Raw genomic sequence first — 19,089 nt, 5'->3', positions numbered from 1 at the left:
TTTCATAAATTATATCGGTAATGTTTTATTATTAAATTGTTTTTATATTTTGCAATAATCCACGTTTCTTCTGTATAGTTTTTTATCGGTTAAAGTTGGGAGGTTAATATTGAAAAAAATCATAAAAGTCTCGACAAAAGTTTGTCCGCTATAAGAGCCCGTGGATAAGGAGATAAAAAGTGTGATTTTTAAAATTTAATATCTAAGTAACTAAAGGGTGAATTTTTTTTTAATTTTGGGATTAAATAAATGATGTATTTATTTATACGTATATTTAATTTCAAAGCTCAAAGTTGGAAATTATTTTTTACATTAGATTCGCTCGTACTTCCTTGAGTACTTACATCTTCAGTGTTATTATCAAAAACCTGTATGCATCAATTTTTTTTATCCAAGATGATCACAGTTTTGTGCATGCGATCAAAACCTTGAGATAAAAATTTCTATAGATTATGTCGAGTGTAATGAAGAACCCCTCGTAATTTTAGCTTTGTTTTTATTTTTAATATTTTTTAACTTATTTACTTAACAATGAATTGAAAAAAAAAAAATTTGAAATATTGCCTCATCTGTTATATATGCGAATAAAATTTAATGCAGATTCCATCATTTATAGGTTTTGAAAATGGCAGAGACACCACCAAAGCGTTATAAACTTTACTTAGAACGTGATTATGATCCTGCTATGGTGAGCGAAATTACAAAGAAACGATGGAGTGAAAGGACTATTTCATTTTCAAGAGAAGTTGATGAATACAGACAAAAACGTAAGTATATGAGTATAAAGTGATCACAAAATTTTAAAGTCGTTGAAAGTCAAACAAAAATAATATTTACTTAGCTATGTACCGAAAACATTTTTGTTAAAAAAATCAGATAAACTTGTAGTCTAAGATTACGTCAAATATCGCGTTACAGATGCCGTAAGGACACAAAAATTCTATTATTTTTTCTAAGTCCAAAAAATTTTTAGTTTGAAGAAATTTTTTTTTTGTATTTCTGCATGTTTCATACAAAAATGCGTTGATTCCTGAAAAAAAAAATTTTTTAAAGTTCTTATGGCTCCCGGTACCTACCATAGATGCCATAAGGGCGTATAAAAAATTTTTTTTTGGTCACTGGCGTATTTTTGTATGAAATGTGTAGAAATGCAAAAAAAAAAGTGTGTGCGTGTAACCTTTACGCGCGATTGAAGTAAAACTTCTTTGGCGTTGACGGCATATATCACTGAAATGATTAAATTTTAACTTGAATAATAAATATCTCATTATAATTTAATTATATTTCGCTCCCCGCCTTTATTTATTTCGCTAAAATTTCTCAGCAATCGAAATTTTTGAGCTTGCTATAGTTTGTGCTGATAAAATTTAATAATTTCAAGTAAATTAATGGTTATAATTGAATATAATTAATTGATATCAGTAAAATAAAGTATGAATTACTGTTATAATATGAAATTTAGGAACAAGAAGTACCGTCGAATTAAATAAAATTTAGCAACCTCGAAATACCGTTCTGCTTACAATAAACACACTCGGTAGTCTGGCGCTCCGTTTACAACGGATTTGAACGGAACTTGGCGCCAGATTCTACCGAATCTGTGGATGAAGGTACAAATTCATTATTAATGATTATGGATACCCTAGGACTTAATTGTGGGTCTAATTCCCATCGGTATGCTGAAAAATTGGATGCTGCACGTGTGAAAGTGGCAGATCAGCACGCCAATGACAACACTCGGGAAGGCAGAATGCTTCGTAGGCAATAGCAAATTGATGTTTTGGAAACTTCCACAATGGCTGAAGAACTATTATATGGCCCAGGAATAGATGACTCGATGTAAGTAATTTAATAATTCGTATTTCTGTACGTGAATCTAGAGTGAAACTTTAAACGCGTTTTTCTCAAAACTATGTTTTTTGAACTGGTGACAACTGTAACTCGAAAACCGCTCAGTAGATTATAATAAAATTTATACAGCTTTTAGAATACATAATAAACTCGGGCCTGATCGAAGGATTTTTTTTTTTTTTCAAAAATTTCGATTTTTTAAGACCAATTAACTGTTGATTTTTTCTCAAAAATCTAGACAAAAATTTCCTGAGGACGCCATTTTGTTAATTTTTGAAAAAAAAAAATCCTTCGATCAGGCCCAGGATTATCTATTTATAAAACTAATTTTTTTCATCCGATTGATTTTAGATGAATCTCCAAGGACTTATGATTGTCACCGCAAGGACCTTTTTTTGGAACTGGGTCAACACAGACAGCTATAACTTTGGAAATTAAATTTTTTTTTTTTGAAATTTTCGTGACTTCAAGTCAAAACATTGTATAATAATGCCATATTACTACTTTTGTAAAATAACATGATTTAATAGCAAAAAAAAAAAATACTGAAAATTCTCATTTTTTCGTGCCTCTGACTACCCCTAACCCCTTGGAATATTACTAAAAATTACAAAAATTATTAGAGCAAATTTTATAAATTTTTGAAATTATTTAGGTAATATGAATTTTGTTTATTTAAATATTTATTTGTTGAAAAAATTAATTAAAAATTCATTATGATTACATTATCGGATCATAAGTAATAAAGTAAAATGGATAATCTATATTATTATAAGAGATTCCTATCTATATAGTCACTTATCACAATATCTCGGAAACCTTCAGACCATAGACCTAGACCATAGACCATAGACCATAGACCATAGACCATAGACCATCAGACCTAGAAACTTAAAATTTCGTAGGAATATTACTTTTGGCATGTAGAGGTCAGCTAAGAACGGTTTTTAAGAAATTCCTCCCCCAAAGGGATTTGTGGGGGCGTTAACAATGAAAAATTCCCGCTTTTAAACTATAGCTGCTATCGACTCCAAATTTGGTAGGAATCTTCTGTCAGAAATGTAGAAATAGTATATGAATAAATTTTACGATAGATCACCCCACAGGGTGGGTATCAACAATGAAAATTTTTAATTTTCCAACTATAGCTCCTACAGACTCCAAATTTGGTAGGAATTTTCTATAAGTGATGTAAAAATCATTTATGAACGAATTTTACGGTATTTCACCCCACACGGGATTGCGGGGGTAGGTATTAACAATGAAAATTTTTAAGTTTCAAACTATAGCTTCTACAGACTCCAAATTTAGTAGGAATTTTCTGTAAGTGATGTATAAATCATTTATGAACGAATTTTACGATAACTCACCTGACAGAGGATTGCGGGGGTGGGTGTTAACAATAAAAATTTTTAATTTCCAAGCTATAGCTCCCATGAACTTCAAACTTGGTAAGAATCTGCTACATGTGAGGTAGAAATGATTTAAGCGCGGATTTAATGACAACCTACGCCAAATATGAATTGAGGGGGTGAATGTTAACAATGAAAATTTTCAATTTCCAAGCTATAGCTCTTATAGGTTCCAAATTTGGTAAGAATCTGCTATATGTGTGGTAGAAATGATCTAAGATTTTATGACAACTTACTCCAAATATGGATCGAGGAGTGGGTGTTAACAAATAAAAATTTTGGTTTTCAAAATATAGCTCCTACATGCTCTAAATTGAGTATGAGTCTTCTATATGTGATATAGGAATGATCTAAGAGCGGATTTTACAACGAATCACCTCCAATGAGGATCGCGGGAGTGAGAGTTGACAATAAAAAATCTTAATTTCCAAAATATAGCTTCTAAAAACTATAAATTTGGTAGGAATCTTTCATTTATAATGAAGAGATCATCTCAAAATGGACTTTAACAGATTCAACTCCTGCCCGACTAGAAATTACTTTGGGATTACCCAGCATATACATCTGGAGCTGATTGGGTCCCGAAGAGGCACGCCCAATTGGGAAATCCCTATAAGGGCCTAATTAGCCCCCAATCGGGAAATCCCAAAATAAAAATAAAAATTTTAATTCAGTTTTTCCCGATAGGGCCCTGCGTGGGACCTAAATGGGAAATCCCAACGTAAGAAAAAAAATACAATTTCTAAATTTTCCCCAGTGGGATCTGTGTGGGATCTAAAAGGGATAACCAAACGAAAAATAATAATAAAATTGCTAAGTTTTTCCGAGTGGGATCGGTGTGGGACCGAAGAGGATTTTCCCAACGTAATGTAAATAAGGCATCGATGGGTTTTCCTTACTGGGCTCGTAGTAGGATCCAATTGGGATAACCCAACCTGAGAGTAGATGCATGAAGAAATAATCTTTAAATTTAGACAATCGTTTATTTATATAAAAAATCAATCACCCAAAGGTCTGTGAGCTTATATTATTAGCATATATTTATTGTAAATTAATTAGAAATAAAAATAAAAATTAGCCGATAAGTATAGAAAAGAATTAGGAAAAAAAAATCATCTAACATTGTTAAATAAAAACTACAAAATTTAGCTTCATCAAATTTTACATAACCTTATATTTTGAAAAATTTAATTATACGAGATTAAAAATACATTGTAAAAAATCGGGATGGATTCGAAGTAAATCTTAATCCAAATTAAAATTTAGTCCCATTACTCGGAGTTTTGGAGTAAAGTAATTAAACAATTCGCGTGTAGAGTGAATCCGAAATTTTTTTAGCGGAGTTATTCTAGATTAATTTGGGATCAATTCCAGATTAAATTCAAGTACTCCACAGAAAAAAAAAGATTCACTTGAGCCAAGAAAATATTTTTCTTCCTAATTATTTTCTTGAGCGAAAAAAAAAATTTTTTTTGGCACAAGAAATTTCACTTATTCCAATAAAATTAATTTTCTTGCTTATTAAAGAAATAAGTATCTTGATCCAAGAAAATTTATTTAAGTTAAGAAAATCTTATTGTTTTGAGAAAATTCAGCCTCTTGCTCGAAAAAATTTAGTTCTTGATAGAAGTAAATTTTCTTATCTTGAGAAAATTTCTCTTTTGCTCCAAAAAATTAAATATCTCGATAGAAGTAAATTTTCATTAATATTTTTTTATTGATCAACATCTCAAATGGGAAGATCAAATAATATTGAATCATTTTTTTTTATTCAAAATGTATAATTGCACGCTAAAATAATATAAAATCGGTATCAAATATTTAAGAGAAAAATTTTCTCAAGGTGAGAAAATTTTTTTCTCAGCTGAAGTAGGTGGCGCTGCTTCCCTAAAGTATCTCAAAATCTTGATCAAATATAAAAATTTATTGTATCAAGTATTTATGATGAGTTGAACTAAGAAAAAACTACTTCCACCAAGAATAAAATTTCAAGAAAAATTTTTACTTCAGCCAACACAACTTCGGTCTTCCTTCAGGCATCCGAAAATTTTCTTAAACCAAGAATTTTGTTCTCCAGTAAAGGAATTTTCCTTTCTGTGTGAGTTCTTAGACTGAAATACATTTTGATGTTGCTGAAACAAGATTCATACTCAAAATTTTTACTTCTTAGTATAAAAAAAACTTTAAATTGAAGATAATTTTTATTGTCAGTATGTAAAAATTCAATTTTTGAAAAATATCCAACTTTTGAGGATTCACATTTGCAAAAGAATTTATATTGTAAAAAAAATTAAACTTTTTCATAATTAAATTTTTATCCATACAATAAAATTTTAAAAAATAACTTGCATTTCAAAAAAATTTTAATTTTCGAAAATAAATTTTTTGTGTTAGTATAAGGGGGATTCTAAACTAAATCGGACAGTTATAAGGAATTTTATTCTTTATTTTTTCAATTTTTCTACATTTTTTGGTAAATTTTTTTTTTATTTTTAAATTTTTCATTTAAGGGGACACGGGTGCAGATTTATGACCGACAATTTGATGAATTTTTTTAAACAAATTTTTTTATATGTTGCCCTTAATATAATGACCTGAAAATTTGCATGGATGTTCAAAATAATATAATAATGTGCTAATGAATTTAATTTTGTAAATTTTATGCAATAAAAATTACAGATTTACTTATCGATCGATATGAAATCAGTATTTCATTAATATTTCAAATTCGTGTTTATAAAATGTGAAAATAAAATTCTTTAGCACTTCTAAATACAATTTGTAATGTTAATTAGCATTTATTTTTAAACAATTTCTCGAAAATTCGTTAGGAAATTTAATAAATACATTGGGTCGTAATTTTATAAACAATTCGAATGTCAGTTACTGTAATAGAGTAGTGCTGGCGTCAAGAGATGGCGGTACTAGTAAATGTCGTGATATTTTTTTACTGGAAGTCCTACAGATGGCAGTCCATATACCGCATGAAAATAAGTTATGATTTGCAGAAGCAATGCCAATTTTTCACTAGTCTCGTAGTTATAGGAAAACATTTCATAAATGCATTCAAATAAATTAATAGTTTGCTAATAATGTTAAGTATTTTACAACGTATAATTTTTATTCCAACAAAAAGTAATTAACGATAAAAAATCGATATTAATTTTGAATGAAACAGTCAAAAAAATAGGAAATACTAATAAACACCAAAATTTTGGTATTAATTTCAAATTTTTAGTTATAAAAACGATGAAAATTAGGACCCTTATTTTGAAAATCTTTCTCAAGGACTATAGTAACTTTAGGAAGCTTCTCTGAATGCTTTCGAGATGATGTCCGTATGTCTCGACTATGCTGTGTGTGTGTGTGTGTGTGTATCTGTCTCTGTATGAATATGACCCTCTTATAACTTTTGAACGGCTTGGATTGGAATCAACGAAGAGGGGTTCCAAAGAGTTCCACTCAAGTTAGATTTCCTGAAAATTTGAACCGATTCGATCGTGTAGATTTTGAAAAATCTCAAAAATAAAAAATTTGAAAAAGTTTTTTTTCATCAGCTCTTAAAACCTTAGAAAACCACGTTGATCGCCGCTAATCGGATCAAAATCGGTTCCTTTGTTCATGAGATATCGATGACGAAAAAATTCGAAGAAATCGAATTTTTCCAAATTATACCGAAATTTTATATCAAATCAATTAGCACTTCCAATTTTTTTATAAAACTCCAAAAACAACGTCGATTGCCGTCAACCGGGTAAAAATCGGCTGACCTATTCAAAAGTTATAGCAGTTTGAAAATTTAAAAATCAGTGTTGTATTAACCGTCTATCAGACTTTTCAGCTCGTAGAGCTCAAAAGCTCAGACCAGCTAACTCTTAAGCTCGGAGAGCTAAAAATAAGAAATCAATTATATTTTTGAGTAAAATTTTTTATTTTTTTTTAAATTTTTTTTATAAGTTTTTTTTATTTAATTTTGTCCAAAATGTTCTTCATTGTACAAATAATATTGTCCAAATGTTCTTCATTGTCCAAATGATCTTCATTTTAATACTGGAAAAAAATAAAGACATTAGTAAGATGATAAATAGTTATGATGCTAATTGAGTATTATTAGTTTTTTATAGTAATTAATTAATGCACTGATAAAAAATTTAACTTGACTCAATATCAAGAATCTCGAAACAAGAACACCATTTTGAAGAAAATCAAACTCTTGACTCAAGAACAAAAATTCTTAAATCAAGAAAATTGTCTTGAACCAAGAATTATATTTTGACTCAAGAATTTTTCCTCTTCACTCAAGAAATTCTTTTTCTTCAAAATGGTGTTCTTGGTTCAAGATTCTTGCTCTTGAGTTAAGTCAAATTTTTTATCAGTGTGTTTATAGTTCAAAAATTTACCTCCTTTGAAAAATAAAAATTTATTGATCCGGAATTGCGATACCCGCGATTTTGATAACGGCCTCTGCCGCCCCGATTTTGGTAACGGCCTCCCCCGCGATTACCACGATTTTGGTTTTTTTTTTTTTTCCAATTTGCTTGAGACTTCCCCGCCGATTCTTGCCGTTTTTTCCCCGATGTATCCTCCTCCTTGTTAGATTTCTCTTCCTCCTCATTACTAACTAGAGCACCATTCTTTTCGATTGGCGGTATTTCCGGGTGCTTGGCTCACCTTTTCGAGCCTCCTGGTAAGCCTGAATGGCCTTCTGCGCAGTCTCAAAAGGATCTTCTAGTTTGCTATTAAAAAAAAAAATTCAGTTCATTAATAAATTTACCGTGTCTTTAAAAATTAATGTAAAAATAATTTTACCTGCTTTTGCAGCATCCTCCACTCCTTCCATTTCGGATATTTTTTTTTCCTGAAATAAAAAAAGTATAGAAATTTTCAGATGTCGGCTAATTAAATTGTCATAAAAGATGAAAAGAAAAAATTTAACATTTAGAAGATTTCAAAAATTATTCGTGTAATTTTTTTATTTTTTTTTTACTTCTAAACAATTTGTTGAAAGAAATCAAAAATTGTTGAACGTCGGCTAATTTCACTATTATAAATTTTTTTTGAAGTGAAACTTCTTTAGGTGCATGAGGGTAAAATTTTTTACGGATGAAACGCAATAATAATAATAATAATCCGAACAAAAACAGTTACACTGTAAAAAATTGCGCCAAGTCCACGTTCATAAAACTCATCTCAATAACATTTGCACTTTACAAAAAAAATAAGACTCGTTTTAATAATTTTCATTCTCTACAAAAAGATGTGAAATGCAAAAAAATACCAAGAAACCGTCATAACATTGAAAAAATTTGTTGAAAATTTAAAAATTGAAAAAAAAATTTTTTTATCGTACTTGGCGCGCGTCATTAAGTACCCCAAATTTTTTCGGAAGAATTACAGAAATCAGATCAGATTAAACAAACAAACAAACAAATAAACAAATAAATAAATGAATAAATAATAATAATAATGATACTCATCACCATAAATAAAACGCCATTCAGCTACACCCGATATGGATATAGGTAGATTTTTTGGATTATTTTCTTAATTTTCCGAACTACCAAAAAAATTATCAAAAGTGGTCTAGTAAAAGCTTAACCTCGAAGATAATTATGTTTATGTAAACTTTAACATTCATTTGATAGATTTAAACTATGTTTTAAGATTCAAGAAATTATTTAAAAATAAGGGCTCGAAATTCATGTGTTGCGAGGGTGGGTGCTGAAATATTGAATTTCGATTGCCAAATTGTAACTTCTGCAAACTCCAAATTTAGTAGTAATCTTAGTGTGTGATGTCAACTTCATCTCAGAATGGATTTTATTAAATCCGACCCTGAAAGAGATTGCGGGGGCGTTAACAATAAAAAATGTACATTTCCAGATTATCAAATTTTTTACGAAATTTTTCCCCTATCTAGGAGTGCGGGAGTTTTGATTGTCAAAATATCCATATTATTCAAACTCAGTTTCTACAAACATAAAATTTAACAGAACTTCAAGAGAAATAGAAAATTCAGGGATGGACTCCAGGGTCAACCGATTTTGATGTTTTTTTATCTCAATAATTAAATGTAAGCTAAAAACGAATATCGCGATAATTGACTTCATATGCAAGTTGTGTCAGAGTAATTGGTAGAATAGGAAAAAATGTCGGTTATAAACTATGACTTCTTGAGACAAGAAATTTAAGATATGTTCATTAAGCTTCAATAACATTTACTAAAAATTTCCTTACAACAATCGTCTCTTAAGCAGCAAGGAAAAAGTCATTGTAGGGTTTTTAAAACTTAAAATTACATAAAGGTATTCAGTCAACGGACTAATGAACGATAAGCCAAAGATTTTAGAAAATTTTTAAATGTTTAATTATTGAACAAGCTTTAAGCCAATATAATAAAATATAATATGGATAATAGTAAATGTAATAAAATACAATAGGGATATAAAAAAATAATCGCTTAATGTACATATATATATATTTTAAGGGTGTTCCAGAATTCAATTTCCGTGGAGGACCTTTGAAAATTGGAATTTTGAGTTTTGCTTTTAACAGGAGCTGTATTTGGGCATTTTCTGAAGTATTTTGAGGTGAGACGATTTATTCAATTTTTACATATATTTTAACAGGAGCTTTAGTTGGGCACTTACGGCCAAATTTTGAAATTTCAGCGGAAATGACCAAAGAAAGCTCCTGTTGAAAAATTCTATGAAAATTAAATGAATCGTCTCATCCCAAAATATCTCAGGAAACGCCTAAGCACAGCTCCTGTTAAAAGCAAAACTCAAAATTCAAATTTTAAAAAGTCCTTCACGGAAATTCAATTTTGACGCACTCTAATATATATATATATATATATATATATATATATATATATATATATATATATATATATATATATATATATATATATATATATCTAGTTGTTAAAGGTATAGTAAATTATATTCCCACTTTCACGCCCACCCCTGCGTCCACCTCTTCTACCTCCTCTTGCCGTTCCCCTTCCTCTCTTGACCACCTGGCTTCGGTTGGCAGCGCCCGATGAGTCAGACGACCGTCTTTGCCAGCTGGCTCGCTTACGACCTGCAGCCGCATGTCGACGACCACGAGGAGCTAGAAAAAATCAGAAAATGTAAATAATTATTAAAAAATATAAATACGATTGACCTTGTAGGCCATTCCTGAAACTTTTCGCTATGTCCGAGCTCAAAATGCTCGATAAATTTTATATTATTTCGGAGTTTCAAGCTCTTTGAGTACAAAAACATAAGATCTATATATAATATAGCTCGAAAATCGAGTAATTGTCATTAGAACTTTTATGAAAATTTTAAATTGCGATATTTATTGATAGAATTTGACATTCAACGCAGTTTATTCACGAAAAAACAAGATCATTAATGGCGTAGCAAACGATGCAACATAGAATTTCGGATTTAGTTTTAACTTGCCGCTATGAAAATTGAAAATTTTCAAAAATCGGGAAGTTATTGGTTTTACCCCGTTTTTCGAAAATCGAGTTCTCATCAGATCTCGACGTTTTGAGGTCCCAGGAAGCTTCCCCGAATGTTTCCGCGATGATGTCCGTATGTCTGTGTGTGTGTGTGTGTGTGTGTGTGTGCGTTTTAGGAAAACGGTTGACCCTAAAGGCCATCTCTGCAACTTCCCGCTAGCTTCATACTTAACCGCTTAAAATTGCATTTATTACGTTTTTGAGCTCTTCAAGCTCAAAAATATAATTTTCGTATCATTTTGAGCTCTCCGAGCTCAAAAGTCGGGTAGAAGTTTAATAACACATTATTTTTTGAATTTTCAGACCACGATAACTTTTGAATGAATTAACTGATTTTCACGCGGTTGGAGGCATTCGACGCAGTTTTTGAAGCCTTATAAAGAATTTTCGAGTATGAATTGATCGAACTAGGAATTTCGGAGTGATTCCGAAAAAACACTTTCTTCGGTTTTCTTTCGACAACGATAACTCACGAACGAATGAACCGATTTTGACCGGACTGACGGCAATCGACGTGGTCTTTTGATGTTGAGAGCTGATTAGTTTTTGGAATCGATCGATAAAGCCATTTAAAAGTTATTCCAAAAAAACCACATTAAAAAAAATTTTTTTTTGTAGTTTTTTTGAGATTTCTCAAAATCTACCGGTCCGAATCGGTCCAAAAAGTATTCAAAATCTAAGTTTGGTATAAGCGGTTCACACACACACACACACACACACACACACACACACACACACACACACACACACACACACACACACACACACACACACACACACATACATACATACGGACATCATCGCGAAAACATTCCGGGAAGCTTCCTAGGACTTCAAAACGTCGAGATTTGATGAAAACTCGATTTTCGAAAAACGGGGTAGAACCAATAACTTCCCGATTTTTGAAAATTTTCAATTTTCTTAGCGGGAAGTTAAAAAAAATTTATTTAAAGTTATTTTTTATCTCTTGACAAGAAAATAACTTTTTTAAAGGCATTTCATTTTTTAGATATTACTATAGAAATGACCAATAAAAAATGAAAATTAAAAGATTGGCTTGTACGTACACATTTGTCCAGCTCCACCTTCTCGACACTCGACGATTCGCATTTTTCTTATTGCCCATCTTTGACAAACAAAGCTTGTAAAAATGGACCTATCAAAGAAAACCTGCAAAAGAAAAGAAATATTCTAAATAATAATAACATGAATGGATGAGTTTATAAATTATTTAATCGCTAGGGCCCATATGAAATATAAAAATAAATAACCCTAAAGTTAACAGAAAATAAACTCGAAGAGCTCAAAATCTTTCCAGATTTTTTTTTATTAATTAATTTAGAAACAAAAATTATTGTTGAAAAATTGCACTTATCAGACAACTGTTATTTTCATGAAAATGAAATATAGAAACTGTTATGTAGGCGTCTAAATATGGTGTATATTTTTTTAACAACTAAACTATTAGAACAAATGTGAAGAAAAATTTTTTTTCCCGTACCGTAACTTGTTAAAAAAAAAATAGGATAATTATCAGGTGTCAACATATTTTAGTTTCATAACATAATTAGCAGACAGCGGACAATATTTTCATTTTTTTCTTTTAATTTTACAAAAAAATCAAAAATAAAAAAATATTTTGACAACACTATTGCTAAAAATTTTTAATAATAATTTAAAGTCCTATTAATTAATGATAAAAATATAGGTTAACTAAAACTCATACAGCTAACAGGTTCATTGTTCCAGGAAAATAAAGTTAACCGACATCTAAAAATTTTAATAATTTTTTTTTTATTAAAAAAAAATATTACAAAAAAATAAAAAAATTTTCATTTAGAAAAAAACTTGAAAAACTCTAAGTGCAATTTTTTAAAAATATTTTTCAATTCTAATTTAATAATGAAAAATAATCAAAAAATTAAAAATGTCGGCTAACCTTAGTATTATCATTGTTGCTGGTTACAGATTATAATTATAGCTATCAATACTTACTTGAATATTAATGGAAAATTTAAACCACTGACTGGAATAACAATAAATTTTTTTATTTATAACACTATCGAGATGTCACCAAAATTCCAGAATAAATAACAATACAAGCACTGTATATTATGGCTGAAAGTATTATATAAAACACGATACACCTTTATTTGGATTAGTGTGCCCGACGCCTCGCGACATAATACACACATTAAGACACTAATACACCTAACTCACCTACACTCACCGACGCAACAAAGTGATATATGTGTATCACAAACAATAGTTGAGAATTTCGCCGCTTACAATGATAGTGCTTTAAATTAACATCCACGGGCATCTATTCGCTCAGTGCGAAGCCATGGTGGGGAGAAACTGATTTACCGTCAGCGCTACCCGTGGCTATATCCGATACTACGGGGGGCTGTTTTTATGTTTCGAGTTAGCTAAATATACAAGTGAATTGTTATTTAAAATTTATTTAAATAACATAACATAAAATGAGTCACAAAAGTTGTTGTGTTGTTAGTTGTAAGAATACAGGTAGAAAAAGTGCTTGTCATTTTTATAAATTTCCAACAGCAAGTTGGAAAATAAATCAAAGGAAAAAATGGATAGCCGCTGAGGAGACAAAAGTAAGTAGAATCATAACCTTACTATCGGTAATAATAAAAATCTTGAAAGGAGTAAAACTTAAAAAAATATTAAGTTTAGAAAATGCTAGTAAATATTATTATTAATTAAAAAAAAAATTTTTTAAACATTTATAAATTTAGCATAATTAATAATTATTAATTATATATTAAAAAATAAGATTGAATTTTTTATTATAAACTTTTCATTTATTATTTAAGATTCATTTACTCTTTTCTACTCATTATATTAAACTAAAAGATTATCCATACCAATGATCATAAATTTTAAATATTAAATATTAAAAATTTTCAATTTTCCTTGCAGTATTGATGGCTCATTGTGGACTCCAAAGGCACATGATTATATTTGTAGTGATCATTTTATTGGAGGCCAAAAGTCTGACATAGAATCGAGTCCCAGCTACATTCCTACTAAATTTCCTACAGTTTATAAATCTCAAAAAGTTAATGAGTTAATGGTCACGAATAGGTGAGTAATAATATATTGAAAATAACATAATTTAAAAACTAAAAAGGAGAGTATTACTATAAATTTTAGATATTATTTTATAAATAAATACTGTCGCTATTAAAATTTGTGATTATCAGCAATCAAATAATATGAACTTTTGTGTAATAAATTTTTCAGATTTAAGCGCTTAATGGACCGCCGGCAGAACAAAAATGCATCTTCAGCACTCAATCCTGAGCCTGAAGTTAATGAATTGCAAGAAATGATTACTGAAGATCCGCCGACAGTAACTCATTTGAGAGTTGATCAAGAGTGTCAAGTTAACTAGCTTTAAAGTCAAATTAACTAGTCAAGTTAAATAGCTTTCGTTATTCTTGCGAAACTCTTCTACCTCTCGGACATGTTCAGCAAGAACCAGCTTTTTCCTTTTACCAATGTCTGTGGCTGGAACTGAATTTCGTGGGTTATTGATTGAAATCCCGTTTTTATTATGGTTTCCATTTTAAATCCAAATCTGAAAATAAAAATGATAAATTTAATCGATTAAAAATTTTTCCCAGCTTTATTATTGAATTGTAATATGTTAATTTTAGTTAGCAAACATAATCTATTTTTTTTGTACTCTAAAACAATCAGCACTTTTAATTTGTAGAATTTTGAAACAATAAAATATTTTGGTAATTTCGTTTAATCTAAACTTACTTATAAAAAAAAATAATTAAATGTTTATTCAAGTTTTCTTATAATTTTTCTCTATTTTCTTTTTATTTGAATTCAGTCTGATTTCAGTTAACCTATCTTTATGTGTGCTAACTTCTATGCTACTTTTTCGGTATTAAATATACTTACATTTCACTTTTTAATGCACAAGAACACTTTACATTAACAAATATTTATTATAAATATTTCCTTTAATTAAAAAAACATTTTTTTATTTATCATTCGATATTATTATTTCTGACAGCCATTCAATACATAATAAATATATTACAATAGCCCCCTGTAGTTCAAACGTGCCATGGCGCTGAAGTCGCGCACAGAGCGAATAGGCAGTGTCTGTGCGACGTTTATGCTTTCATATATACATATGTATGCATACAAATTTCGCTGTGTGTTCTCTGTATAACATACAGAATAATACTTTTAACTTCCCGCTACAAAAATCAATGATTTTCGAAAAATTAGTAAGCTTTGAGCTCAAATGTAGCGTGAAATTCTATAGTGATCCCCTGCAAGGTCAACCGTTTTCCAGACTTTTTTGTTACAATTTATTGTTAAAAAAAATGCTAAAAATGTTGAAGTGTCTTTTATTTCATTATTATTCGTAGTTATCACAAAAATCGTAAGATTTTCGGTTGAATATATATATATAAATCTACTAGCAGTACATCGATACTGTATGACGATAGGAGTGACTTTCTGATCAACAGCTGAGGACCCGTACCTATGGCGAAAGTAAAATCTCCACCTACTATACTTCGAATATATGATCCATTAAAATTAATGATACATAAGTACGTAGATCATCTTTTGGAACGTAGCAAAATGCCATAGATTTATATACATATATTGCTAAATTAATGTGCTTATTTTACTATTTATGTAATTAATATTATTTGGTTAATAACAAATGTCTGCGTCAAAGTAATTTTTCTGACATATGCAGGAAAAACTTCAACTGATAAAAAATATGTATCAAATCTAAATTTCTCAGTAATAAATTTCATAATTTTTCCATCAAAATTGATTTAGCAGATATTTAATCATTTTTAGAATTTTTTTAACAAAAAAATTATGGCAAAAAAAAAATTAGAAAAAATAATTGACATGTCGAAATTATAAAAAATTATACACGCAATTTTTCATAAAAAGATTTGTTTGTTGAACAAAATTAAAAAATTATGAAGTGACTGTTTACTTTAATGTCATAATTTTTTCAAATTATCGTTATTTTTCTATAAACCTAGCTAGCTAACAATTATTTTTTTTTTAAATTTCTTTTTAAATTTTTTTAGATTTCTCGAAACCTACCGGTTCAAAACGGGCCAAATTCACAAGAAATCGAATGTTTCATGTAAGTCTATAGAACGCCGCTTAGTTCATTCCAATCGGTCAAGCTATTCAAAAGTTATAAGAGGCCTACATATGGCCATACATACATACATACATACATACATACATACATACATACATATATATATACACACACACACACACACACATACAGACATACGGACATCATCGCAGGAGTAGTCACGGAAGCTTCCCAGGACCTCAGAACGCCGAGATCCGATGAGAACTCGATTTTTGCAAATGGGGAAATATTAATAACTTCCCGATTTTTGAAAATTTTCAATTTTCTTAGCGGGAAGTTAAAAAATCTTTATATTTATATTATTTCTATAAAATAATCAAAATTCAATCAGTGTCACAAAAAAATTTTTTCTCTTTATTTTCAGCTTAATTGAATAATTAAATACAATATTTCTTTATTCTAATGTCAAAATAATTCAAGCATGGGAAATTTTAAGGAATTTAAATTTATTAGAAAAGTTTATCGGTCACAGCTAGTCCGATTAAATTTAAATTTAAATTTATAATACCTTTATTTAGAATCTTGGAGACTTATCGTCCACCGACCGATTGACATCTCGAAAATAGATCCTTGTATTTTTCGTAGACGATTATTATAAAATACGGTTTTTTTGAAATTACTCATAAACGGCTTTAACGATCGATTCCAAAAACTAATCAACTCTTAAACTTAAAAATCCACGTTGATCACCGCTAACCAGGTCAAAATCGGTTGATTCGTTCGTGAGATATCGTGAAAAAAAGAAATCGAAAAAATTGATTTTTTTTTTTCAAATTACTCCGAAATTTTCAATACGATTAATCAGTGCTTTTGATTTTTCATAGGACTCAAAAAACAACTCCGATTGCCACCAACCACGTGGAAATCGGTTGATTCATTCAAAAGTTATGGCAGTTTGAAAATTAAAAAAATAGTGCTTTACTAAACTTCCATCAGACCTATGAGCTCGAAGAGCTCAAAAGTATAAAACAGCTCTTGTTTTGAATTTGGAGAGCTCAAAATAATGAATAATTTATATTTTTGAGCTCGAAGAGATCAAAAACAGAGTAACAAGCAAAATTCGATCTCTTAGGTATGAGATTAGCGGGAAGTTACAGGGATGGCCTGCAAGGTCAACCGTCTTTTCTAATTTTTTTTTAATTAGATCTCTTATTTGTAAATCTTTTTTAGAGGAAATAATTTAATTTTTTATTAATATTTCAGCACTTGAGTGTTAACAAGTGTGAAAAAATTAACATGTGCTGATAAGGGTTAAAAAAATGTCTCAAAATTTAATTAAAAAAAAATAAAATTCCTAATACTAATTATATTTTTTTTTTCAGATTTGGCTTTGAATCAGAAACAGAATTTAAAAAAATAACCCAGCAAAACGTAAGATACTCAACATCACCATTCTCGAAATTTGAATAAAAATTAAAAATTCTCGATTGAACTTAAAAATTAAGGGTGCCGAATAAACAAGTGGAGGTTGGTTATTCGTAATCCTCCATATCTCGAAGTACGAAGTACCAACAATAACTACTACTGCCATAAGCTCCTAAGTAAATCGTGCAGAAAAAGTTTCTGCGGAAATTTGAGCTCTTATATGAGTTAATTTTAGAATTTGAGATGCAGGTCATGTAACATTAACATTCTTATATAAAATAATCGAAATTTTTTTTTCCGATCCGATGCCGGCTAACAATTTATTGTTAGCTACAGTTTGGGTAAAATTTTTGAAAATTTTATCCCAAATTAGGCCAGATCATTAGTTTTAAATAGATTTTAAAATAATAATTTTAAGTCTGAATAAGAATATATCGATCGGATGCCGGCTTACACTTTTAAGTGAGTTGTAATAAGGATAAAATTTTTTTATTTTATTCCATGTTAGGCCAGATCGTTATTTTTAAATGAATTCTATATTAAAAATTAGATAAGTTTATATATTAGAGTAAATTATAACGATCGCATACCAGCTTATATTTTCATGTAAGTTATAATTTGGATAAAATTATTACTAATTTTATGTCAAATTAGGCCAGATCATTAGTATTAATTAAATAAATTTTATTTGAAACAAAATTTATGTTAGAATATATTGTATTGATCAGATGCCGGTTTACATTTTTATGTAAAATATAATTTGTGAATAATTTATTAAATTATCTCAAATTAGGTCAGGTCATTAAATTTAAATTAATTTAATATTATAAATATTGTGTTTTTTATTTGTCAGAGCAGATATGAAGAGTAGCACGATTATTATTCTATATTTTAAATGTTCATTTTTTAATTAATTTTTTTCTATAAGTAACGGAGTCTGCCTTATCTTTGTGGATAATGCAGTTATCTTTATATGAAGATCGCGCTACTCATCATTTCTCCTCAAATATTTATTTTTCTCGCCGTCAGATGTCATCAATAGTGGTGGCATCTAAAAAGAACATGGCGGCGTCCATACCAAAATTCTACTACCGTTACCCCAGGAGATGAAGAAGTAACAGGAAATTACAGGGGAATGTCATTGCTAGACTCAGGTTACTGACGACGATGATGACAGAAAGGATAAATAAATGGATTGAGAACAGAAAAATTTTAAAGAAAAGCCAAGCGGGGCTCAGAAAAAGAAAAGGGACAAGGGACCATATCTTTATTGTGCTCAACGGATTAATAAATAATAAATTAAAGGCGAAAGGAGGAAAATTATACATAGCGTTGATAGGTTTCAAAGCAGCTTTTGATAAGGTAGGAAGAGGGAAGATGAAAAGAAAGGCTAATGAAAATTAAAAGAAAATTAAGAAAAGTGAAAAATAAAATTAAATGAAAATGTCAAAAGATATATTTGAAATATTATATAAATATGTCAAAGACACATAGTCATGCAAATAAAATTATTATTATTATTATTATTCTATAAAAAATAGTTGTTGGAGTTCTTCAAAAGGACTCCCACAAACCCTACATTTAAATTCCAGAGTAGCTCCAATGATGAATTGGTACTATACCTTTATTGTACAATGTTTACAGAGGATGGTGTGACCGCATGGACTAAGCATATATTGCGTTTCAGTGGCAAAGCATGCAACGCATAAAATCGAAGCACCATCTTCATTTAAAAAGCTGCTTGCTGGATTTTCATTTTC

General features: G+C 29.5%; 3 long non-coding RNA genes across 4 annotated transcripts; 2 read left to right on the top strand and 1 right to left on the bottom strand.

The window, feature by feature from the left end:
• Window positions 1-13,123: 13,123 nt before the first annotated feature.
• LOC123262521 lies at window positions 13,124-14,188 on the top strand. Its single transcript, XR_006508957.1, has 3 exons — window positions 13,124-13,397; window positions 13,723-13,887; window positions 14,047-14,188. It is a non-coding gene; the product is annotated as an uncharacterized LOC123262521 (long non-coding RNA).
• A 107-nt stretch (window positions 14,189-14,295) lies between these two features.
• Window positions 14,296-14,912, bottom strand: LOC123262525. The gene is made up of 2 exons (XR_006508962.1): window positions 14,719-14,912; window positions 14,296-14,383 (listed from the first exon to the last, which is right to left on the bottom strand). It is a non-coding gene; the product is annotated as an uncharacterized LOC123262525 (long non-coding RNA).
• Window positions 14,913-16,407: 1,495 nt separating this feature from the next.
• Window positions 16,408-17,422, top strand: LOC123262519. Of its 2 annotated transcripts, none has more exons than XR_006508954.1 (2): window positions 16,408-17,214; window positions 17,287-17,422. It is a non-coding gene; the product is annotated as an uncharacterized LOC123262519 (long non-coding RNA). The 2 variants fall into 2 exon arrangements; XR_006508955.1 differs by having other exon boundaries at window positions 16,408-17,225.
• The last annotated feature ends 1,667 nt before the right edge of the window (window positions 17,423-19,089 follow it).

Source organism: Cotesia glomerata, linkage group LG4, assembly GCF_020080835.1.
Source record: "Cotesia glomerata isolate CgM1 linkage group LG4, MPM_Cglom_v2.3, whole genome shotgun sequence".
NCBI classification, from domain to species: Eukaryota; Metazoa; Arthropoda; class Insecta; order Hymenoptera; family Braconidae; genus Cotesia; species Cotesia glomerata.
Note: the sequence above shows the minus strand (reverse complement) of the source record. Positions and strands in the feature narration are given on the sequence as shown.